Source organism: Pseudopodoces humilis, chromosome 10, assembly GCF_049639895.1.
Source record: "Pseudopodoces humilis isolate 2021_Gansu_Grassland_sample_001 chromosome 10, ASM4963989v1, whole genome shotgun sequence".
Classification (NCBI taxonomy): Eukaryota; Metazoa; Chordata; class Aves; order Passeriformes; family Paridae; genus Pseudopodoces; species Pseudopodoces humilis.
Window position 1 is genome coordinate 14247875 of NC_142209.1, and position 9182 is coordinate 14257056.

Below are 9182 nucleotides of genomic sequence, written 5' to 3' on the forward strand. Positions count from 1 at the left end.
TATTGCCTATTTCGCTTTCAACATGCTCACGTTAATCTGCAAAGATGGTTCTAAAATGAGTTCTGCTCTAAACTTCTTTATAATGTCATGTTAGTGAAATATCACTTTTTAAAAAATCCTCTTTGTTTTAGGAGAATTTATAGCAATGCTCTTCATTGTTATTCTGTCAGCTCATCCTTTAGCAAAAGTTTTGCTGTAGCCCCACTGAAAAGACTAATATTTATTTTACTTTATTTTTTTATTTATACTGTATTTATGTATTTCCAGAAGGAATACTATAGACCACCAATTTTTTATTCTTGTTTTGCAGCATACCAAATTCTTCCCCGTTAAGTTTATATAAAGTTATCTTTTTTTTTTAATCTTGATTGTGTTACTTGATCATATGCCCTTTTGGTATAATCACAATCCTTCCCACCTCAATCCTCCTTTACCCTCTGTTTCTTGCTCCTCTACCAGCATTCACTCCTGTGAACTAGAGAGATGGAAGCAGATGAAAGATAGACTTCTGTTTTCTTCTTTTTTTTCTTATTATTTTTATCAGAAGCTTATAATTTTCTCCAAAACTTTAGGTGTCACAGAGTACTGTCAAAGGCTATGAGTAGTTTATCGTATTTCCCCGTCAATACATTACAATTCACTTGCATGATGTCTACTTTTAGCACTTCTTAAATATTATTTTCTATGCCCTCAACAACATCCTGCAATGAAAGCAGTGTCTTCAGCAGACAGGTTATCTCAGCACCCAGTGGTTTGCACTCTCTGTGACTCTGTGTACCAGCGATGTTCTGTGTTGTACATCCTGTCCCAACCTGGATGTGCCACACTGACCCTCACTGTACTGCACAAGATCATGGAGAAGGGCAATTCCTTTTGGGAACCCCCACTTTCTTTCCCTACAGTCAGTGAGTGCAACACCTCAAGGGTGCAGCATTTTGGCCATTGGGCACTCTGCCACAGAAGCAGCAGGAAGAGTCTCTTGTAGCAGATCATTCAAATCGCTGCATTCCCACCACCGATGCTGTAAGCACAGCTTCAGTGCACTGCACTCTGCTGCAAGCACGGTTGGGAAAATGCACCTCAACTATATGCCCAGTAGGGATTTGCTGACTGCTATTTGCAGCAGAAATCTGTAATTTGCTTCTGCACTCAACCACAAATTAGCACATTCTCATCATAGGCAAACTCTTGCTTACCCAGAGGTGTTACATCCTTCCTGAAAGGGAAATGGTTCCACATATGCCATTGTCCTTCTGCCTCCCGAGTACCCTTTAGACTACAGCTCATTTTAGCCAAGTGTCTTTCTGTTGCCAAGAACCACTAAGGAAAGAATTAACAATAAGATCATATGATCATTCCCAATGATTTAGAGTTGGTATTAAATCCTTAGTAGCATTAGAATCACTGTAGCTTCTGCAGTACACATATACATGCAGGTTACCACAAGATATTTCTGAATACCTCTATCTAATAAAAGTTTGATATACATTTTCTGTTAGCCTTAGTATGGTAATTTTAAAAATTACTGTAAAAGTTTAGAACTTGTGTTCTAGGAATTATATGAAAATGCAAGTAACCAAATTGCATCTGGAAAATAATTTAGCACTGAAAGATTTCATAACTGTTTTCTAGTATCCATAAGAGATAGCAAAAGAAAAGATTGCCAAGGGGAAGGTTCTCCTCATGCTTCCATTAGTTCCAGAGAACTAATGTTCCAACTCTGAGTTACAGAGAACTCTGAAAAATTAATTTTGGTGTCACTGAAAAGAGTTTGGCATTAGAGGCTTTTTATATAGAAATGCAGGTTTTGCTCACTACACTGCTAATGAGAAGTAGAAAATTAAATACTGCATAGGTGCAATTATGCAAAACAGTTTCCTTTAGTGCCTTCTGCATGGTAAAAAAGAAAACCTCACTGTTTGCTGATCAAATACTAAAAGTAAATCTGTTGTGGTAGGCTCAGGGCTACTGTCAACAGGGAAGAACAGACCTGCTGTGGCAGCTGCATGTGGGGAGATGCTGTATCCTGGCAGGGGCTGGAAGCATCAACTGCAGAGCTCCCTCTGATGGGAACCCCAATGGGATGTCTTTAAAATCTTCAAAAAGAAAGGCAAGCAGGTAATACATGTAGCTTTGCTTACACTCATTTCAAGGGTTTGCACCACCAATTTGCAGCACAGAGGTTTTACTACACACAAAGACTACTTTACGTTTAATGGTAAGAGTATCCATATGAAAGCAGGTCAACCAGCAGTTGGAGCACAGCTTGATGACTTACAGAAGGTTTTATGACATCTTTTTAATTTGATTTTTTATTTCTAAAGAAGAACTTTCTGGTGTGACAAGTACAAGCCAACTATTAACTATTAAACAAAAGGGAGAATATTTTGGTTAACAGTCTTTTACTCTCTTTTTGAATGTCAGCACATGTCCCCCTGGCAGATTCCATAAATTCAAGAGCTACCAGATGGCTGTGTAACAGCAATGCCCAAAATACACTCTAGAAATGAAAGAATCACAACAGAAGACAATGAGTGGGCTGCTAAGGGACACGAACAACATCTACTCTCAGTCATCACTTCCATTAGGTGGACAGAGAAATTTAAAACAGCACCAGGAACGGTACATCTTCCACCTAGAAGACAGTGGAGCACAGCCTGCCCTAGTGTGATGCAACACTACACATAGCAGCACACTGCAGATACTGCTTGAAATGTATCCTTTAGAAGAGTAGATTTTAAAATCAAGGTAGTGGAAGTGAATAGAAAATGACAAGAGTAATTTTCTTGCAGCATTTGCCTCTGGGAATAATTTATCCCCACACACAATGCTCATCTGAGTTTTGAAACTTCAACACTGGATTTTTCTTTTTTTTTTTAACTAGGCATTTTACATATCCCCTTTTCCAAATCTATACTCAGTTTCTTTTCTGATTATGGGGTTTGGGGATTTCTTTTTTTTTTTTTTTTTTTTTTTTGCTATATTCAGTAACCTTCCCACTTAAAAGCAGTGATACAAGTGTACTCAGTTACAGGTATGCCCTTCAGTCATCAGGGATATGTAGATAAAAAATTATTCACAGTTTCAATTTCCTCCCATCTAGTTAGTAGCTGCTGTACAAAATCTTGCCTGACAATGATATTTTTATGAAAACTTAACTCCCATCGACAAGACGTCATTGATTTAGGAAGTGTGGTCTAAGTGAATATTTATATTCTGAATTTCTGAGAAAAGAAAATGTTACCCAGGAAAAACGTATATGCTCGCATGAAGCATTCTCTGCAAGAGGGCAGCAGAACACGACTTCAGTCAGACACCGCAGCTTTTACATAAAAGAATTTCGGAGGTGTGAACAGCAGGGCACTGAGTGCTGAAAGAGGCAGGGATTTGGGACTGGTGTCTGTGAATAGGACACTGCTACAGGCTGAAGCCTTCACGGTGCAGAAACACATGTTTACAAGATCTCAGGCTTGCAAACAGCAGGGCTTTAAGCAAGCAAAGAGTTCATGTTCCTGAGAAGGGAATGCAGCACAAAATGTCCTGCTTCTTCACAGAGTCACCCTGCTTGCAGCTGTCTAAAATTAGAGACACAGCCATTGTTCCAATGGATAATCAGGGCTAAGAGCTTTTTCAGGGCATCTCTTGACAGCATGAGGGTTGGTACAATTCAGCATGTCAGTTTAGCTGCACTGAAAATCTGAAAAGGCCAAATTACAGTTTTATTTTTTTTCAGTGTTGTGTTACAAAGATACTAACAATATCAAGAGGATTAATTTGATGATGAGATTAAAAACACGTTAATGCCTTTTAATGAGATCAATTGTGTTCTTTAAAAAAATTGGAACTCTGTCAGAAGGGAGTCAGGGGAGTATTTAAGAATAGGTCTAATGTGAGTGCAAAATGTGGCGCCCATGAAAGATTTCTTGGAATGTTTTTTTAATTCCCTTTAATCTCCACATAGTAGAGTCTGGAAGTCCATTAAGGAAAAAACTACAGTATTCCAGTTTTGAAATTAAAAGGCACCACAGTAATTAATGTTCCTTCATCAGTGTCTGAGAGACAACTTACAGTAGTCTCACATTTCTGAGGAAACGATGCTGAGAGAGCATCAGAAATGAGTGCACAGGGGTAGAGCCCCTGATAATGGCAGATACCTGCCCAGCACCGCTACACACCAAAGTTTCACTTTGCTTGAATTCACCAGAAATTATGCCTTTTCTGCTTCCACTTTGCTATCCAAGACCCTGTATCCAGAAAGAAAAATGGATGATCACAGAAGGCACCACAGCAAAGTGGTTGCAAACTAAAGAAACTAAACAGTGCAACCTGCGTTCAACAAATAACAAAGAGTGAAAATAGTAGTTGCTAAGCATGCCTCATAATCCACAAAGTAATCACTAAGTATTACAAATTATTCAACAGCTTTCTAATTTTATTTACATAAGGTCTTCCTACAAAAATCCATGCCTTTACAATACAAATTTGAATATGACATGAGCAAAGCATTCTAATAATGTATCAACTAGCCAAAAGAATTACATTAACGAGTAACTGCAAACCAAAGCCATTCTTGTGCTCTGTAGCAGTAATTTATTTTTTCTCAGCACAACATGAGGTCTGCTGTCCATGTTCTCATGAACACAGTGGTCCAAAGCTTCACAAATGTTGATTCAAAGTTCAAGTAAGGACATCCTGTTCTGTATGATCTCAGACGATTATAACATTCATAGCTTATTTTCCTCAGAGTTCACTGAGTGCCCCTTCCACATCAAGGAACCTCAGAGGACTCCATAATTGAGATAACAGACTTTCTACTACCCCTATCCCTCTGCAAATATATGAGTATGACTTTTTACTGCTATGACAAGGGTAATTTTTGCACACTGACTTCTAAACTTGCAATTCGACTGTGAAATGGCATTTTGATAAGGAATCAACACCATACTTAACTGCATACTCCACTCACCAACACATGTTCACATGTCCTGTAGGTAGCAGAGCCTGGTGCACCAACACATTCCAGACAAACTGTCTGAATGTACTGACTCAGCTGCACTGCAATCTTACTAGCAATCACCATCTCTAAAAGTCTGACTGCTGATAACAAATGCCACAGGAGATACTGCAGCACTTTCTACTCAAACAACAGGAAGCTGCTCAAGGAAGCTGCCTAGTCAAACAGAAATGCAGTTGGCAGCAAATGCAGTTCTCTGACCAGCAGCACCAGAGCCAGTGCAGCTCCCCAGCCCTGCAGTGCAGCCAGTGGCACCCTCCCATCCGCACAGCGCTGCCTACCAGCTCTCACAGCAGCACGCCAGCGCTCCAGGAGCCATGGTGCCAAGAGCACGGTCTGTCATGGTCCTTCCTTTCTACACCATCACAAAATGCCTTGCACATCTGGAGGAACAATGACCCCTTCAAGTCCCTGAGTGAGGAGAAGATGTTATTCTGTGGCCCCAGCTCTCTTTCTTACAGTTGCCTTCAAATTACTGGTTTTTAGGTAATCTCCTTAATTGCTACCAAACACATCCCATGCCATTTTTTATAGCCTATGCTCCTTTCCCCAGTCCTATACCATTCCCTATCCTGGCTACAACTGTACCAGTCTGGTATTTTGCATCACTTTAATGCTGTATTTCTTTCTTGCTCTCTTGGACACTACCTTCTTACTGCTTAGGACTGCTCCAGCCTGATGAAAGCAAACAGGATTATTCAAGACAATTAACATTTCTATAGGGCACTGACAATTGCACACAGATTTGAAACTCAGAATACAAAAGAGCAACATCAATTACAATGCTAGGAAGATTCTCATTCATTATCGTGTTTACTTGCAAACACAAAATTAGTGATGCCTGGATTAAGATTAGAAACAACATAAACTACTATCAGTCAAAAAAAAAAAATCCTTTCAAGCGTATTTTACACAGAACACATGCAGTAAAATATGAAAAATTATGGTATCAAAGACAGTCTAATGGAGGGAATCTTTTTCTCTAAGAGTAGAAATATAGAGAGGGAGAAAAAAGAAAAAGGCTTATGATTATTTATATTTCTTGCTAGTAATATACATTTTAAAAGAAGATGCATAACAAGCTGTGAACCAAGGTACAATAGTTAAATTAAACTGCAAATTTCAGCTTTATAATTTTGAATATTAAAAAAAAGAAGTCAAAATGGATCATAAAGACAGTTTTTCTTGTTTAATAAAACTGGTTTTGAATTATAAAATTGCACTTAATTGTTAGAAGTCAGTTAAAAGATAATTTTGCCATACTCCAGAGGCCATGATATGAAAGACATCAAAGCTGTACTTCAGCCCTACAAAGGACAGCACTTTTCTTGGTCAAAAACCTGAAGATGATTATAAGTAAGAAAAAGCCCCTAGCAAAAATTAGCAGCATTTAGCAAGTCAGAACCAACAAACAGGAACCAAGTAAATTCTTTAAACAGAATTCAATTATCTCTGGAGTCACAACCACCTCACTCAAAGTCCCAGAAAACACCCATTCACTCGCTCTGGAACAGCTCTCATGACCCAGATAAATTCTTGGCTGCTGCAGACTCCTGTCCTGCCTGTCCTGGCTTCACCTACAACCAAGGCTGAAAACAAATACATCAATTTTTATCTTTCATACAGAACAATCTGAACCATCCAAGTCTTTCTTCTCTTACAAAGTTGATCTAAGGTACAAGATACAGCTCTTTTGAGGACTGGGACCATGATGTCCTTGGGTTTCCAAGACTGAGGGGAAGAAAGAAGCCAAATCAAAACCAACAAGCCATTATTTTTTTCTCAGGCTTGTTTGTTTTTGTCCCTGAAGATGGAAACCTGCTTTCCTCCTGCTCTAAGCCTATGCAAAACCAAAACCACCAGGTCTCCAGCCTTTGCTTGGGGTCATTGACTTGGCTGTATTCATGATGTAAGTAATAATTCCTGCTTTACTATATTACACGGAACATCACAAAAGTGTGACACACACATTGAAGTCAATAAATACAAGGAAAGCTATAAAGGGTCTCTGCACATAAAATAGCCTTTGTTTATCAGGCTAACAAGGACCTCCCCAGAGCCTCCAGAGAGTGGTTGCACAAGGGTCCCCCAAATGCTCGTGACAAGGCTGCAAAAGACTTTGAGAGGTACTGTTTTCACAGTATGATCTTAAAGTACTTTCTCTCCTCATTTTAGGACAGCTATGGAAGAGTTACAAAAGCCATTCAGCAGACTCATTTTGAAGAGAAAATGAAATAACCTAATATTTTGATTCCAGACTCAAATTTAGACTATAATAATTTTTAAGTGAATACTAACAGAAATGAACTGAGTTCTTTCTCACCTCTTCTTGTTTACAGTCTCATAAACTGGGATGCCACTCTACCAGTGTCACACAGGATGTCATTTTTTTTCTCTTGGCAAGCAAACACGTGAAAGAAAAGGCATTGCGTTTATGATAGTAACAGAACTTGCTAATATAATTTTTACCAGGTTCCAAAGGGATGGCTTCAGGTTTCTGATGTACAGTGCAATGTCTTTTAGATCCATGTGTATTTTTCCATCCTGCTGAGCACAGTTTAAAATGCAGAAGCAGCATAATTCAATATTAGACTATTTCACAGTCCACATGAGTTCAAAACAGAAGAAATAACATTAAAAGCAGTGAAATCAATCAAATGAATTAGCTGAAAATAAAATTAGAGCATAAAACAACAGTAAGCCCAGGAATAGACAGGCTGTCTCCTCTTTTACTCTTGGGACAGATTTATTTTAGTATGGCTTCAGTCACTCACCCTGACATTTTCTTGGACTCCCTGGAGCCCCTTGCAAGGCTGGGTCAGGATTGAGCACTGAAGTTAGAAGATGCTTCTTAGCATTTACTTAGCAGTTAACAAGGGAAAACAGCCCCCTTCTTTAAGCACAGGGTATCTGCATTTTGTGCAAATTTTCTTAATCTTTCATTTAATATATAACTAATTTTCAAGTACTTTTGCGATTTTTTTTAATTTCAAGACCTCATTCCATCAGGACTATTATGTATTAGCTCTCATCCTTGAGTCTTCCAGACTTTAGTGCTTCTCCTCTCCAGCATGCTGCTAGTACCAGACAGCTGCTTGGCTCCTGCTCCTAATTCAGTTCCCTTGACTTGAAATAATTTCTCTCTTTCTCATCAGATATTATCTGCAATGATTGATGGTCAGTAGCTGCTCTGCTCCTACAGCAACTGGCAGCAGGCAGGGGGAGATAGGGCTGCCGCAAAGCCCCCAGCCTGAGGTTTCACCTGAAACCCAACACCAGGAGCAGTGAAAGCCAGACCTTGAAGACAAGCAGCAAGGGATGTCTGCTGGCAGATCTCCATTTAAAAGCAAAAGCAGATTCACAGTGTGAATTTGGAGAGCTCCTTTTTGGGGATAAGGAAAGTGTGGGGGTTTCTCCCCCTTCACCAGGGTGCACACCCTTGTCTGGGGGGGTGAAGTGTGAATCAGGAATACATATCATATTTGCAAAATATGATAGCAAAATATAGAGTATGTGACAAAGGGAAAGAAAAATAAAAAAAGGAGTTATACTTAAAGGCAGCCCTAAAGGGAGCAAACTTCTGGATTTTGTAGGAGGAATGAAAGGTTATTGCTCCTACATGACAAGAATAGCATTTTTTACATTCCCCTTTTCAATAACAGTAGCTAAATTCTCACAGGATTCAATGTTTACGCTCACAAAAATCAATTTTTCCCTTTTATTAAAAAATTATGTACAGTAAATTGCCGCTACGACACAATCTACATTGTTTAACATACCCTGCTTTGATTTACTGTTCCATTCATAATCTGCTGATGATTAAGCTTCTCAAAAACAATCCACTAGCCTTTCTAAGTGATATCAAGTTGTTTGTTTTTAATCTGCTGAAAATCATCCCATAGACAGATGCATTATTGAAGAATTACATTTTAATTTATTTTCACACAGAGCCTGTGATGGGCATTTGGATTAACAGAGTACAATAATGCTTCTTTATGCCTGTATCTATTCAAATCAGAAATTACCTGCATACACTGTCTCTGATGGTGGTCAAAAACTGTACAAAGAACTGAGAATAGTGCTTCTTAATATCACACAGCCCTGCTGCTCATCAATGAGTCTTTTTCTGTTCTAATGCTTTTGTCATGTATATGAAAGTCATTATGTA